The sequence below is a fragment of the Sus scrofa genome, chromosome 7, assembly GCF_054392235.1.
Source record: "Sus scrofa isolate SSC_HxYL_T2T_F1_AM1 chromosome 7, Sscrofa_HxYL_maternal_Yorkshire_Landrace_v2.0, whole genome shotgun sequence".
NCBI classification, from domain to species: Eukaryota; Metazoa; Chordata; class Mammalia; order Artiodactyla; family Suidae; genus Sus; species Sus scrofa.
The window spans coordinates 27,282,660-27,298,490 of NC_139389.1; positions in this window are offsets into that span (position 1 = coordinate 27,282,660).

Genomic DNA, 15,831 nt, shown 5'->3' on the forward strand with positions numbered 1-15,831 from the left:
CCAGCAGAGGGTCAACTGGCATTCTTGTCCTCATGATTACCTCTCCCAACAGCCGTGTAGCTCTCTGGGAAGAACCTTCCAGGCAGAGGGACTAACTAGGGCAAGTATGTGGAAGGGGGAGCCTGCCTACGGTATACAAAGATCAGGAAAGAGGCCAGTGAGAGTGGAACAGAGTGAGCCAAGTGGAGAGTAGTAAATGCGACCAGGAGATAATGGGAGGCCAAGCATCTCTAAGGAATTTCAGCAGATTAAGTATCCTGCATTGTCACTGCTGTGGCTCAGGTCACTACTATGACACAGGTTCAATCCCTGGCCTGGGAACTTCTGCATGCTATGGGCATGCCCAAAAAATTCTTTTAAAAAAAGGATCTCCAGGCCATCATAAGGACATTGGCTTGTTCATCGGAAGGTCATTGGAGGTTTTTTGTGTGTGTGTTTTTTTTTTAGCAAGAAATGCCATAATCTTGCTTACCATTTAAAAAGGATCACTCTATTCTAACAGTAGACTAGGAGCACAAGACTGAAAGAAAGAATAGGGCGCTGTCGCTGTTGCCCACGTGAGAGATGGTAGTGGTTTGGACCAGGGTCTTAACAGATGGAAAGAAGTGTTCAGATTTTAGATATAGTTTGAAAGTAGAGCCCATAGATTTCCTGATACCACAAAATGAGTGGCTTGCAACAATGGAAATGTATTCTCTCACAGGACTGGAGGCTAGAAATCAAGCCATGGGCAGGGCCATGCTTTCTCCAAAGACTGTAAGAGCGGATCCTTCTTGCCTCTTCCTAACTTCGGGTGTTTGTCGGTAATCATTAGCGTATTACGCACACATCACTTCAGTCTCTGCCTCCATTATCATATGACATTCACCTTGCGTGTCTGTCTCTGTCTACATTTCCCCCTTACAAGACATCGGTCATTGGAGTTAGGCCCCACCCTCATCTAAAGTGAGCTCATCTTAACTCAATTATATCTGCAAAGACCCTATTTCCAACTAAGGTCATATTCGCAGTCTCTGGATGCATAAAAATTTAGAGGGGGATGTTATTCAACTCAGTGCAGAGTGGAAGTTGGATTTGGAATTCAATCTAGTTATTCCCAGTGCTTATGGAAAGTATACTGTAAGGTTATGTAAAATGGAGAGTTAGATCTCTTTAACTCTCTATGAAATTTTCCCTCTAAAGTTAATGCTATTATATCCTCTCATTATAAATATAATAATGTCCATTGAGCCTTTTGAAGATCTGTGGTATAAATCAGGAGGACTATTGTCCAGTTTCAAAGAAAAAGAAGGCACGGAGTTCCCGTCATGGCTCAGTGCTTAATGCATCTGACTAGGAACTGTGAGGTTGCAGGTTTGATTCCTGGCCTTGCTCAGTGGGTTAAGGATCTGGTGTTGCCATGAGCTGTGGTGAAGGTCGCAGACATGGCTTGGATCCCACGTTGCTGTGGCTCTGGTGTAGGCCGGCAGCTACAGCTTTGATTAGTCCCCTAGCTTGGTAACCTCCATATGCCGCGGGTGCGGCCCTAGAAAAGGCAAAAAGAAAAATAAGACAGAACAATACTTCATGATATTAATGAACTAAAAGAGAAAAAAATCATTGCAATAAATGTAGAAAAAGCATTTGACAAAAAGCTAACATTTATTCCTAATGAGATCTCTGAGCAAATGAGGAATAGACGGGAACTTCCTCAACCTTAAAAGGACATCTATGAAAAAGCTACAACTGGCATCACATTTAATGGTGAAAAGCTGAATCCTTTCCCCTTAAAATCAGGAAAAAGGCAAGGTTATCTACTCTCACCACTTCTAGTTGTCATTGAACTAGCGGTTATAACCAATGCAGTAAGGTGATAAAAAGAAACAAAAGAAATAGGAGTTCCCATCGTGGCTCAGTGGTTAACAAATCCGACTAGGAACCATGAGGTTTCGGGTTTGATCCCTGGCCTTGCTCAGTGGGTTAAGGATCCAGCGTTGCCGTGAGCTGTGGTGTAGGTTGCAGGCGAGGCGAGGCTCCCACGTTGCTATGGCTCTGGCGTAGGCTGGCGGCTACAGCTCCAATTGGACCCCTAGCCTGGGAACCTCCATATGCTGCAGGAGCGGCCCAAGAAATGGCAAAAAGACCAAAAAAAGAAAAGAAAAGAAACAAAAGGCATCCAGATTGGAAAGAAAGGGGTAAAATTTTCTTTTTTTTTTTTTTTGTCTTTTTGCCATTTCTTGGGCCACTCTCGCAGCATATGGAGGTTCCCAGGCTAGGGGTCGAATCAGAGCTGTAGCCGCCGGCCTACGCCAGAGCCACAGCAACGCAGGATCCGAGCCGCATCTGCGACCTACACCACAGCTCACGGCAACGCTGGATCGTTACCCCACTGAGCAAGGGCAGGGTCGAACCCGCAACCTCATGGTTCCTAGTCGGATTCGTTAACCACTGCACCACGACGGGAACTCCGGGGTAAAATTTTCTTAGTTTGCAGAAGATGTGATCAAGTAACAAGTCTTAATACAGCTTTTAAAAAGCTCCTACTGCTAATAAGTGAGTTAGCAAGAGTGTAGGATGCAAAATCAATATTCAAAAACCAATTGTATTTCTATATACTAGAAATCGTATTCTATACACAATTGGAAGTTAATATTTAAAACCAATGCCATTTAGGAGTTCCCATCTTGGCTCAGTGGTTAATGAATCCAACTAGGAACCATGAGGTTGCGGGTTCGATCCCTGGCCTTGCTCAGTGGGGTAACGATCCAGCGTTGCCGTGAGCTGTGGTGTAGGTCACAGACGCGGCTTGGATCCTGAGTTGCTGTGGCTGTGGTGTAGGCCGGCGGCTACAGCTCCAATTAGACCCCTAGCCTGGGAACCTCCATATGCTGGCCCTAGAAAAGATAAAAAGATAAAACCAATGCCATATATAGTAGCACCCAGACATTAAATACCTACAGATAAATATGAAAAAATTATGAAAGGCTTATATACTGAAAATTATAAAATACTGTTCTGAGACCCAAATAAATTGAGAGATATAATATGTTCATGAATTGGAAGATTCAAATTTTTTCTTTTTTTTTTTTTTTTGCTTTTTAGGGCCACACCGTGGCATATGGAGGTTCCCAGGCTAGGGGTCCAATCAGAGCTACAGCTGCTGGTCTGTGCCACAACTGCAGCAACATCAGATCCGAGCCGAAACTGCGACCTACACCACAGCTCTCAGCAATGCCAGATCCTTAACCCACTGAGTGAGGCCAGGGATTTAACCCACAACCTCATGTTTCCTAGTCAGATTCGTTTCTGCTGCGCCATGATGGCAGAAAATGGGGACAGTTCCACCACTTATGGTGGAAGACTCATTATTATTGATGTCAATTCTCCAGAACAATCCCAATAGAAATCTCAAAAATCTTTTTTATTATTATTCTGAAAGTCATATGTTAATAACCAAAGCACAAATTGGAGAACTTAAAGACTTCAGTTCAAGACTTATAAAGCTGCAGTAGACAATATAGTTTTGGTGCAAAGATAGACAAGTAGACCACTGGAGCAGAATAGAGTCCAGAAATAGATCCATACATATTAAATGGCAAATCAGTAAAGAAATGACAGGCTTTATAACAAATGGTGCTGAAACAATTGCTTATCTGTATGTAAAAAGGAAAAATAACTTCAAACCGCTGGTCTCCCCAGCCCTCCTCCTCTTACCCATCCCCTCCTCCCATTGTCGCTTCTCTGTCTCAGCAGCCCCTTTACCCCCTCTCCATTCCCAGCCCCATCAACCTCAGGAGACTTGAGCACCATGGTGGAGCAGGAAGGGCTGGAGTATTGGAATCCAAAGACCATGTCTCTTCAAAGTTTAAGCCTAAAGGTCAGCACCTTTCATTTTCCCTTCCCTTCTCAGAGCTGTCTTCCCAGCCTACCACATCCAAGACCATCGTATTCCCTGTGTGACCCATCATCCTTCCTAAGGGACTTGGCTTTATCTTCTTGATGTTATCCAGATGCTTGCTATAGGGAAGAGAGTCAGAGCTCCCACTTCCTTACGGCTTCCCCGCCCTAAATGGTGGAATTGTCCCTGTTTTCTGTCCCCACTACTGCTGGGCTAGAAATGACTACGCCTCGGTGTGCAGTAGGCTATGGGAAGGGGACTGGCTGGCAGGCAGTTTAGGCCCCAGCCTAGCTGAGCTACTTCTGCCTGGGGGCTGAAATCTGCAGGGAGCCAGGCCCAGTGGAACTGGGCAGTAGGGGTAGGAGTTTTCTGGGTTAGAAGCTTGATTGTCAGGTAGGCAGACTGGGAAGACTTAGACTAGAAGCAGAGCTGGGAGGCTGCTGCCTATTGAACCCCATGCCTGCATTCTAGGACTTTCTGGAGTCAGACTGCTGCTTCAGCAGGGCCAGCCACTCTGTGGTATTTCCAGGCCACAGATCTGTTTGAAGCTAGATTTCTCCCACTATCCCCATTGACATCTCTGGGCAGTAGGTCTGGGGGTAACACCTGAAAGTGTTGCTGGAAAGATGTTAACTGGAATCTGGGTTCTTGCTCATGGACCCGAAGAATGAACTTCGAGAACACTGTGTCTGTGCTGGGAGCTATTTGCTTTCTTGTAATAAAGACTTTTGCTTGCTGGCACAGACACTGGGAGGGGGAGGAAGCACTCCCCCTCTCTTGTTCTAAAGGGGTTTTATCTCTTAAAGATGGGAGTACCGACATGGGGTCCAGGTATCAGTTCTTTATCCCATTGGCCTTGCCCAGTTTATCTATACCAGTAGGGGTCTTAGAGGTGGATATACCCCCATGTCTTTTTTTTTTTTTTTTTTTGCTTTTTAGGGAGCTTATGGAGGTTCCCAGGCTAGAGTCGAATCAGACCTACAGCAGCCAGCCTACACCACAGCCACAGCAACGCAGGATCTGAGCCGCATCTGCAACCTACACCACAGCTCACAGCAACACTGGATCCTTAACCCACTGAGCGAGGCCAGGGATCGAACCCCCAACCTCTTGGTTCCTAGTCGGATTTGTTTCCGCTGTGCCACGATGGGAACTCTCACCCCCAACCCCCACCCCCAAGTCTTATGGTTCCTTTGTTCTTCTCCAGGTCACCATTCCTCTCATTCCTTTTCTGTCAGTTGAGGAGTGGGTTAGAGATTAAAGTCCACCTAGACATACTCCCTGTAGAAAACAAGGCCTGTGGGCATGTTACTCCCTGGAGCCCTTAAGTCATGAATGTTAATCAATGACCATATCAAAGAATATATTGAAGCCCATGTTCCTACACTGGCTACCTGAATCATTATTCTGCCTCAATAGGGCACCAGGGGTGCCTAGAAATCAGATTTCCATAACACAGGGTCATACTCCTATAAATTTTGCCCTTGGTTTTTAAAAATTTTTATGTGAAATTAAATGTTAGCGTAGGAGGTATGTGCACAGTGAGAAAATTTGGTGAACACATGTGCATGGGTGCCTCACAAGCTTAAGCACTGGGTGGGGACATCAGGCTAACTGTGCAACAGATGAGAGGGACAGAGGAGCAGAATTGAGGCAACCAGAACTGGGTGCCCTCCCAGTTTTAAAAGGTACTCAGGCGACTGTGTTTTTATTCAGGTACTATGGTAAGGCCAAAAGACTAGGAAATGATGGTTTTACTCAGGTTCCCAAGAAGGGGGGAGGTAGGGTGGGCACACCACACTGCACAGAACAGACACTGAGGTCAAGGTCAATGGCTGATAGAGAGCAAGGGGAATAGCAGGAAAGACTTTGTTGTGGTTTTTGTAGTAAAGAATTGATGAGGCAGTGTAGCACTGGGCCAACCAGGTTTGGGATTGCTGATTTGAATAATCTTAGCTCAAATGTATACCCCTAGTTATCTGATGCTTGGCTCTGGGGCAGTTAGGCCCTAGGGTGAGAGAATGTCTCACAGTTTAAGAGGGAATAAGGCAAGCGGCCAGGGAGGTGTAGACTCCTGATTGGATAATTTGCATATCAAGGGTGAGATCAGGAGAGAGTTGATTGCTATCTTTAGGAGTGGCTAACCTTGAGAAGGGTGCTCCGTTCCTAATCTGCAAGGCCCTGAGGTCAGACCTTCAGAAACACTCCTGGTTAACACTCCTACCCAGAAAGTAGAGGTGAGAGGCCTAACTAAGGTCTCTACAGGACAGGCCTCAGGAGAGCAATTGACTAGTCCCCCCACTTCCCTTTCCTGTGTTGCTTTAAGATCCACCCTCTCTCTGAGATAGTTCGGGAACCATCAAGGGGCCCCGAACTATCCAGTTCTTGAGGGGTTCACCCTGGCATTTCAGAGAACTTTTTCTCCTCACAAAGGGTAAGACTGGGACTTTTTGCTGAAACTAAGTAGGTAGGAGGGTCAGAGAAGAAGCCTTAGGATTAGAGAGACAGGAGTCCAGAGGAGGATTCTGCCTTCAGAATCTGTAGGCTGTAGCCAGATTTATTTAGTTTCCTATTTAAACTCCTGTTTTCAGTTATTTTGGGTATATGCTTAGGAGTGGAAATACTGGACTTCTTTTTTTTTTTTTTTTTGTCTTTTTGCCTTTTCTAGGGTCGTTCCCATGCTAGGGGTCTAATTGGAGCTATAGCTGCCAGCCTACACCACAGCCACAGCAACGCAGGATCTGAGCTGCGTCTGCAACCTACACCACAGCTCACGGCAACGCCGGATCGTTAACCCACTGAGCAAGGGCAGGGACCGAACCCGCAACCTCATGGTTCCTAGTCGGATTCGTTAACCACTGCGCCACGACGGGAACTCCCTTTTTTTTTTTTTTTAATGGCTACACTCACGGCATATGGAAATTCCTAGACCAAGGATCAAATCTGAGCTACAGCTGTGACCTACGCCACAGCGGCAGCAATGCTGGATCCTTTAACCCACTGCACTAGGCTGGGGATCAAACCCACTCCTCTACAGCAACCTGAGCTGCTACAGTCAGTTTTTGTTTTGTTTTGTTTTGTTTTTTCTTTTAGGGCTGCACCTGCAGCATATAGAAGTTTCCAAGCCAGGGGTCAAATCCAAGCTGCAGCCACTGGCCCATGCTACATCCACAGCAATGCCAGATCCCAGATGCATCTGCGACCTACACCACAGCTCACAGAATGGATCCTTAACCCACTGAGAGAGGCTAGGGAAGGAACCCATATCCTCATGTATACTAGTCAGGTTCTTAACCTGCTGAGCCAGGATGGGAACTCCTACACTCAGATTCTTAAACCACTGCACCACAGTAAGAACCCCTCAAATCTTTTTCTTGTAATGGTATATATGGCTGAGTTTTGGCTTTACATCTAGCATGGATGAGTCTTCAGAATATACCATTCAGGAGTTCCCGTCGTGGCGCAGTGGTTAACGAATCCTACTAGGAACCATGAGGTTGCGGGTTTGGTCCCTGGCCTTGCTCAGTGGGTTAAGGATCCGGCGTTGCCATGAGCTGTGGTGTAGGTTGCAGACACGGCTCGGATCCCACGTTGCTGTGGCTCTGGTGTAGGCCGGTGGCTACATCTCCGATTAGACCCCTAGCCTGTGAACCTCCATATGCCACGGGAGCAGCCCAAGAAATGGCAAAAAAAAAAAAATATATATATATATATATATATATATATACCATTCAACAAAAAGGCCAGGGATAAAAGAATATACACTGAGTGATTCCATTTACATACTGTTCAAAAACAACCAAAACACGAGTTCCCACTGTGGTGCAGTGGGTTAGGAATCCCCCTGCAGCAACTCAAGTCGATGCATAGGTGCAGGTTCGATCCCTGCACAGTGGGTTAAAAGATCTAAGATCCAAAATAGGCTGCAAGTGCAACTCACATTCAATCCCTGGCCCCAGAACTTCTGCATGCCACAGGTGTAGCAAAGAAAAAAAAGAAAGAAAGAGAAACAGTAACCTTTTCAGGTGGATGGATCTAAATGGATGGGAAATCTCTCTTTTTTTTTTCTTTTTTTCTTTTTTCTTTTTGGCTTGTGCCCTCCACATATCAGATTGAACCTGAGCCACAGCTTCAACCTATGCCACAGCTGTGGCAATGCTGGATCCTTAACCTGCTGTACCACAGTGGGAACTCCATCCCCAAATCTTTTGATTTCACATAATACTAGACTGTAGTAGTTAACTGATGGTCTGACTAACTAGCTGGATGGACTCACTTGCTGACTGAAATCATATCTCTGCCATGTATTTAAAAAAAAAAAAAACTACATTCGGAACTCAGATTCTCTAAGCTCATTTAATCTTTCCCCATCTCAGAGGTTCCCTCTCTGCCTCCAAACTTCTCTGTCCCTGAAACCACCCTTGTACTCCAGTCCAAGAAATGGTCTGGTCCTCTAGTCCTACCACTTACTTGTTTACTTATCTCGCTGGAAAAGGTAAGTAAGGAATTTATCTCCAGTTACTTCACATCTAGTTATCAAATCTCTGGGAGTTCCCATCATGGTGCAGGAGAAACGAATCTGACTAGGACCCATGAAGACACAGGTTCAATCCCTGGCCTTGCTCAGTGGGTTAAGGATCTGGGGTTGCCATGAGCTGTGGTGTAGGTCGCAGACACAGCTCGGATCTGGTGTGCTATGGTTGTGGTATAGGCCAGCAACCACAGCTCCTACTCAGCCCCTAGCCTGGGAATCTCCATATGCCTCAGGTACAGCCCTAAACAAACAAAAAACAAAAAACAAAAAAAAAAAAACCCAAGTTGTTCACACAGGTTGAATTGAAAACATGCCTGTATTTATCTTTCTTCTCACTGCACATACCATCATAGAGTTTTTTAATACCTTAGACCTACTCAAACATTTGTGGCTGTTGTCCAAATAGGGTAGGTTCCTGGGCTCCTCACACCCTACCAATGCAGACAACCTCCTACCTTGGGAATATGACAGACCAGTCTCCTTGCTAGTCCCTGCTCACACTATAATTCTCTTGCTTCTGCATCTTTGCTCATCCCAACCCTCTTACCAATTTCTCAAGCGTCCGCAGTGACCCCTTCTTCCAAATGTAATGAACTCTCCTGACTCTACTTCCCTCAACCTCTCTAGGGCTTTTTGCAGAATATAGTCACTCTTCTTGAAGTCCTTACATTGTAGGCTCACTGTAGGTAGTCTGCCTGGCGGAAGAAAGGTTCACTTGGCTTACGACCTGTGTGATTCATTTCCTCTTCTGCCCAAACAGACTCTTCTATTATAGTGACATGATGGTTTGGTTTTTTTCGGTTTTTTTGTTTGTTTGTTTTGGTTTGGTTTTGTTTTTTTTGTTTGTTTTTTTTTTGTTTTTTTTTTTTGTCTTTTTGCCTTTTCCAGGGCCGCTCCTGCACATCATATGGAGGTTCCCAGGTTAGGGGTCTAATCAGAGCCGTAGCTGCTGGTCTATGCCAGAGCCTCAGCAACACGGGATCCGAGCCGTGTCTGCAACCTACACCACAGCTCACAGCAATGCCGGATCCTTAACCCACTGAGCAAGGCCAGGGATCGAATCCGCATCCTCATGGATATTAGTTGGATTTGTTTCTGCTGAGCCACAACATTAATTCCCTGTTTTGTTTTTTAAAGTTTTAAAGGGAGTTCCTGTCGTGGCGCAGTGGTTAACGAATCCGACTAGGAACCATGAGGTTGCGGGTTCGGTCCCTGCCCTTGCTCAGTGGGTTAACGATCTGGTGTTGCCGTGAGCTGTGGTGTAGGTTGCAGATGCGGCTCGGATCCTGCGTTGCTGTGGCTCTGGTGTAGGCCAGTGGCTACAGCTCCGATTCGACCCCTAGCCTGGGAACCTCCATATGCCGAGGGAGCGGCCCAAAGAAATAGCAAAATAAATAAATAAATAAATAAAGTTTTAAAGAAGTGTAGTTGACATCAGGTTTTAGCTTCAACTTTCCTCTCTGGTATCCCATTGTATCCAGTTGAGAGAGAACTCCCCGTACACCAGGGCATGTAGATCTGTCCATGGTGCTGAGAGTCTTAAACTAGCAGGTTCCACCAACTCCATGAATAGCCTTCTTATTGTGGAAAATTGCTCTACAGTTGAATTTGTACATTCATTATTTACAAGTTTAGAGCATCTGTGTTACAGAACAATGTAGTAATAAGTTGGGAAGATAATATACAGAAAGAGCCACAAAAAAATATGCCCTATACTGAAACATACAGAACAAAACAAAAATAGACCACATTATGAGTAAGAAGTTTATTTTTAATTTTTTTATCAGCATGTAAAGAAATCTAGTATTATTGTGGAGTAAAGAGATAAGGAATTCAGATTTCAATTAACTTTGTTTATCCTCCCAACTTATCATTTTTAACCTCACCAGACCCTTCAATTTTTTTCCATAGTTAATCTTCATTCAATTTTATGCATACATTTAACCTTGTTTCTTATTTATTTGTTTCTTTAATCTCATACCCTCCTCCTGCGATCTCTCATTTTTGGCTGAAGTACATTTTTTTTTTTTTTTTTTTGGTCTTTTTGCCTTTTCTAGGGCCGCTCCCATGGCACATGGAGGTTCCCAGGCTAGGGGCCTAATCGGAGCTTTTGCTGCTGGCCTACACCAGAGCCACAGCAACTCGGGATCTGAGCCGCGTCTGTGACCTACACCACAGCTCCCGGCAACGCTGGATCCTTAACCCACTGAGCAAGGCCAGGGATCGAACCTGCAACCTCATGGTTCCTAGTCGGATTCGTTAACCACTGCGCCATGACAGGAACTCCCAAATTGTCTGTCTTTGGAAAAATCCATTTAGATTTTAATTTTAACTATTATATTTTCATTTATAAAATGTACATAATTCTTTTCAAATTTTCTCGGATATTCTTTCTTAATTTATTTTTATTTTATATTGGAGTATTGTCGATTTACAATGTTGTGTTCTTGGATATTCTTTATAATTTCTTATTAACTGAAAATATTTTAAATTTTGTCTTTTATTCATGGTAAGCATAAGCCATTTCATTGTATTTATTTATTTATTTTGGCTGCAACCTTAGCATGCAGAAGTTCCTGGGACAGGAATGGAACCCGCTCTGCAGCTGCAGAAATGCTGAAGAATTAAGTCTCTGTGGGAGTTCCCGTCATGGTGCAGTGGTTAACAAATCTGACTAGGAACCATGAGGTTTTGGAATCGATCCCTGGCCTTGCTCAGTGGGTTGAGGATACGGCGTTGCCGTGAGCTGTCGTGTAGGTCGCAGATGCAGCTCGGATCCTGTGTTGCTGTGGCTGTGACGTAGGCTGGCGGCTACAGCTCCGATTAGACCCCTAGCCTGGGAACCTCCATATGCTGCAGGAGCAACCCTAGAGAAGGCAAAAAGACAAAAAAAAAAAAATTAAGTCGCTGTGGCACTAGGGAACTTCCGGTATAAATCATTTTATTTTATATCATATTTTTGTTACTCTAATTTCTGAGTTATAGGATTCTGCTCTTGCTCTTTGTTTTTTTCTGCTGCTTCTTTCATGGTACCTTGTTTCTTGTGAACATAAATTTGATTTTTTTTAATATATACAATTTATTTAATAAATTAATGTCATTCAAAATACAGTGCCAAAACATTATGCAGTTGAACATGCTAGTAATGTTTGTCATGAAGCACCTGTGCTCATATTAGGTTGGCGGCACCCCACTACTGCTAGTGGTTCCTGGGATTAATGCCAGAGCAGCACTAGTTGTCTGCTCTTCTGCACAGCTAGTACAGAGAATTATAAATTTGAGTTTTTAGTGTTAAGTATTCATTTTGCTTATGAAATGACTTTGAATTTTCAAGGCACAGATGATAGAGTCCTCTAGATAGGATTTGTGTTTGCTTCCACCAGATTCCTTGGCATATGGCCTTCTTTATCCTGAATTCATGGCCTGATAATATTCAGAATACCCAGGTGATGGGAACTTGGACTGTAAATATGTAAGAGGCAATACCTGCAGTTAAAATGTAGGCTCTGGCATTATTCTGCTGCCTGCTTGGGAAATCATGATAGGAATAATTCAGTTTCTCTGTATCAAGAGAAGAGTCATTGTGCTTTTTTTTTCTTTTTTTTCTTTTTTTTTTTTTTTTTTTTTTGGTCTTTGTTGTTGTTGTTGTTGTTGTTGTTGTTGTTGTTGTTGTTGCTATTTCTTGGGCCGCTCCCGAGGCATATGGAGGTTCCCAGGCTAGGGGTCTTCGGAGCTGTAGCCACCAGCCTACGCCAGAGCCACAGCAACGCGGGATCCGAGCCGCGTCTGCAACCTACACCACAGCTCACGGCAAAGCCAGATCGTTAACCCACTGAGCAAGGGCAGGGACCGAACCCGCAACCTCATGGTTCCTAGTCGGATTCGTTAACCACTGCGCCATGACGGGAACTCCTGTGCTTTTTTTTTTCTTTTGGTCTTTTAGGGCCACATCTGAAGCATATGGAGGTTCCCAGGCTAGGGGTCTAATTGGAGCTGTAGCCACCAGCCTACACCAGAGCCACAGCAACACAAGATCCGAGCTGAGTCTGTGACCTACACCACAGCTCACAGCAACGCCAGATCCTTAACCCATTGAGCGAGGCCAGGGATCGAACCTACAACTTCATGGTTCCTAGTCGGATTTGTTAACCACTGATCCATGATGGGAACTCCTGTGCTTTTTTATAATGATTTTTATTTTTTCCATTATATCTGGTTTACAGCGTTCTGTCAATTTTCTACTGTACAGCCAAGTGATCTAGTTACACATACAAGTATGCATTCTTTTTTCTCAAATTATCATGCTCCAATGTAAGTGACTAGCTATAGTTCCCAGTGCTATACAGCAGGCCATCATGCTCCTTGATAGGGATCTTCCTGCAACCCAGTTGTTCCTGCTGAGATCATGTGAGTCACGTGATCATGACTCCCAATAAAACAGTAAAAAAAGTAAAAAACCAAACATGAGGGCATCTAAAATTTTCCTGTGAACCCCTTTTTGGGAAGTAAAGGGATGTGCTCCAGGAAAAGGAGGGCACATACCAAAAGATAAAGATGTGGGATCTTGGACACCAAGGCATCAACCCATGAGGAGGGAAAGGGAGTCACCAGCAAAATGGAGAGGGCCAAGAGTCCACAAGACAGCTGGACTCAGAGAGGGACAGGTTTTCCTGGGTGGGTGGGAAGGCAGGAGCCTTCACCATGAAAATCACCTAGACAACAACTGTCATGGTTCTGAAGAGATTGAGAAGTGATTCACTTAAGTAAGGGAGAGATGGGGGTCAGATTTATAAAATTAAGACATCATGGAAAGTAAGAAAATAAAAACATCAGGCAATTATCAAACCCCAGGCAAACACCAGTGTGTATGGAAAAGACAATTAAGGGAGTTTAACATGTGGCTCAGGCATAAGTAACATTCTGATAAACAGTTATAACTCTTTCAGTCCAGTCGACTGGACTACCTACCCTAGGAGAATGAAACTGCATTTGTTGGGGTTGGTGGTGAGGGAGTTAGAAGTGTGGGAGGAAGGGATATTGACAGTCAAAGATAATTTCTTCTTTCCCCCCCCCGCCCACTTTTAAGGGCTGCAGCTGCCAGCCTACACCACAGCCACAGCAACCCCCAATCCTTAACCCACTGATCAAGGCCAGGGATCAAACCCACATCCTCATGGATACTAGTCTGGTTCATTACCGCTGAGCCACAACGGGAACTCCCAAAAATAATGTCTAAAGCTGACAAATCAAAAGAAGCACAAGTGGGAGTTCCCGTCGTGGCACAGTGGTTAACAAATCCGACTATGAACCATGAGGTGTGGGTTTGATCCCTGGCCTTGCTCAGTGGTTTAAGGATCCGGCGTTGCTGTGAGCTGTGGTGTAGGCCGGTGGCTACAGCTCCAATTCGACCCCTAGCCTGGGAACCTCCATATGCTGCAGGAACGGCCCTAGAAAAGGCAAAAAGATTTAAAAAATAAATTTAAAAAAAGCACAAGTGTATGCTATCAAGAGATATGAAGGAAGTGGAGTTCCCATCGTGGCTCAGCGGAAATGAATCCAAAAGTAACCATGAAGTTGTAAATTCAATCCCTGGCCTCACTCAGTGGGTTAAGGATCCAGCATTGCCGTGAGGTGTGGTATAGGTCACAGACGTGGCTCAAATCCTGTGTTGCCGTGGCTGTGGTGTAGGCTGGCAGCTGTAGCTCTGATTGGACCCCTGGTCTGGGAGCCTCCATATGCTGCAGGTGTGCCCTAAAAAGCAAAAAAAGAGAGACATGGAGGAAGCGCCCATGTGGCATAATGGGTTAAGGATCCAGACTTGCTGTAGCTGTGGCACCCAGGAACTTCCGACTGTCGGGGGTGCAGCCAAAAAAAAATGAAAAGAGAGAGAGATACAGAGGTAACAAAACATAAGCCAAAAGGTTTGAAAGTAGTTTTCCAGAAAAGGGTCACAGGGGAATGGGAAAATGTGAAGGCCAGAAGGTATTTTGCTACCGGCAGAACGTTGTGTAACTTAAAGACGGGGGAAGTGGACAGTGCAGGCAGCCAGCCTCACTCAGAGAATAGGGTTCCTGAAACCTCTTCCCCTGCACCTAAACAGGATAGGCCCTGGGGCTGAGGCCACCAGCAGTCAGGGCATCAAGAAGCTGCTGTAATGTGGAGAGAGGCAAGAGGAGACTCCAACTTTTTGACTTTGACCTGAGTGGGTCAGCATACGCTAGTCTCCCTCATGGCTTCTTTCCTGGAGTTAATGTGACAAATTGCCTCTGAATTCATCCACTTGAGTGCAGTTCCTCCCCCCACTTCCTATACACCCCCCACACACACCATTTCCTTGAAGGGTTGTTCTGCACCTTGTTCATGGATTTGTTTTTGCCAGCTGGAGGGAGGGAGGATAGAAGAGGACTAGTCCAGGACAGCCAGAACGAGGCAGCTCCAAGGACCCCTGCTTGAGGTGCACCAAGAGATTTTTCAGGTCAGAGGGAGAAATCTCCAATAGGTAGGAAGGAAAAATCAGAACCAGGAAGCTATTCCTTATTTCGCAGAGTGCAACCACAATGGCAAAGCACAGAGAAAAGCCAATCGGGATTATTACCACAGAAGATGGAGCCATGCCTAGTGTGTGTGTGTGTGGGGGGGGGGTGGCCAGGAGCAGGGGCTCTTGGAATTTCCTGGGCGTTGGCTGGGGATATAACCCCTGACTAGGAGATGGGTACTTGAGGGTTCAGCAGAATTATGAAATGAAGATTACATATATGTTTTTAGGACCTTTGTGTATATATGTTATAGTTTACAGTTGAAAATAACCGAAATAAATAGGCAAAAAAATAAATTAAAAAGGAAACTCCTAGAGTTCCCATCATGGCAGTTAACAAACCTGACTAGCATCCATGAGGATGTGGGTTCAATCCCTAGCCTTGCTCAGTTGGTTAAGGATCCAGCATTGCCGTGAGCTGTGGTGTAGGTTGCAGACTGAAATTGGATCTCAAGTTGCTGTGCTGTGGCTGTGGTGTTGGCCAGCAACTACAGCTCCGTTTCGACCCCTAGCCTGGGAACCTCCATATGCTACAGGTGCAGCCCTAAAAAAAACCAAGAAGAAAGGAAATTCCAAAAATCAGGACTGGGAGTTCCCATCGTCGTGCAACAGAAACGAATCCAACTAGGAACCATGAGTTTGTGGGTTTGATCCCTGGCCTCACTCAGTGGGTTAAGGATCTGGAGTTGCCGTGAGCCATGGTGTAGGTCACAGACATGGCTGGGATCCTGCGTTGCTGTGGCTCTGGTGTAGGTCAGCGGCAACAGCTCCAATTAGACCCCTAGCCTGGGAAATTCCATATGCCTCGGATACAGCCCTAAAAAAAGGACAAAAGACAAAAAAAAATTTTTTTAATTAAAAAAATAAAACAAAAATCAGTACTAG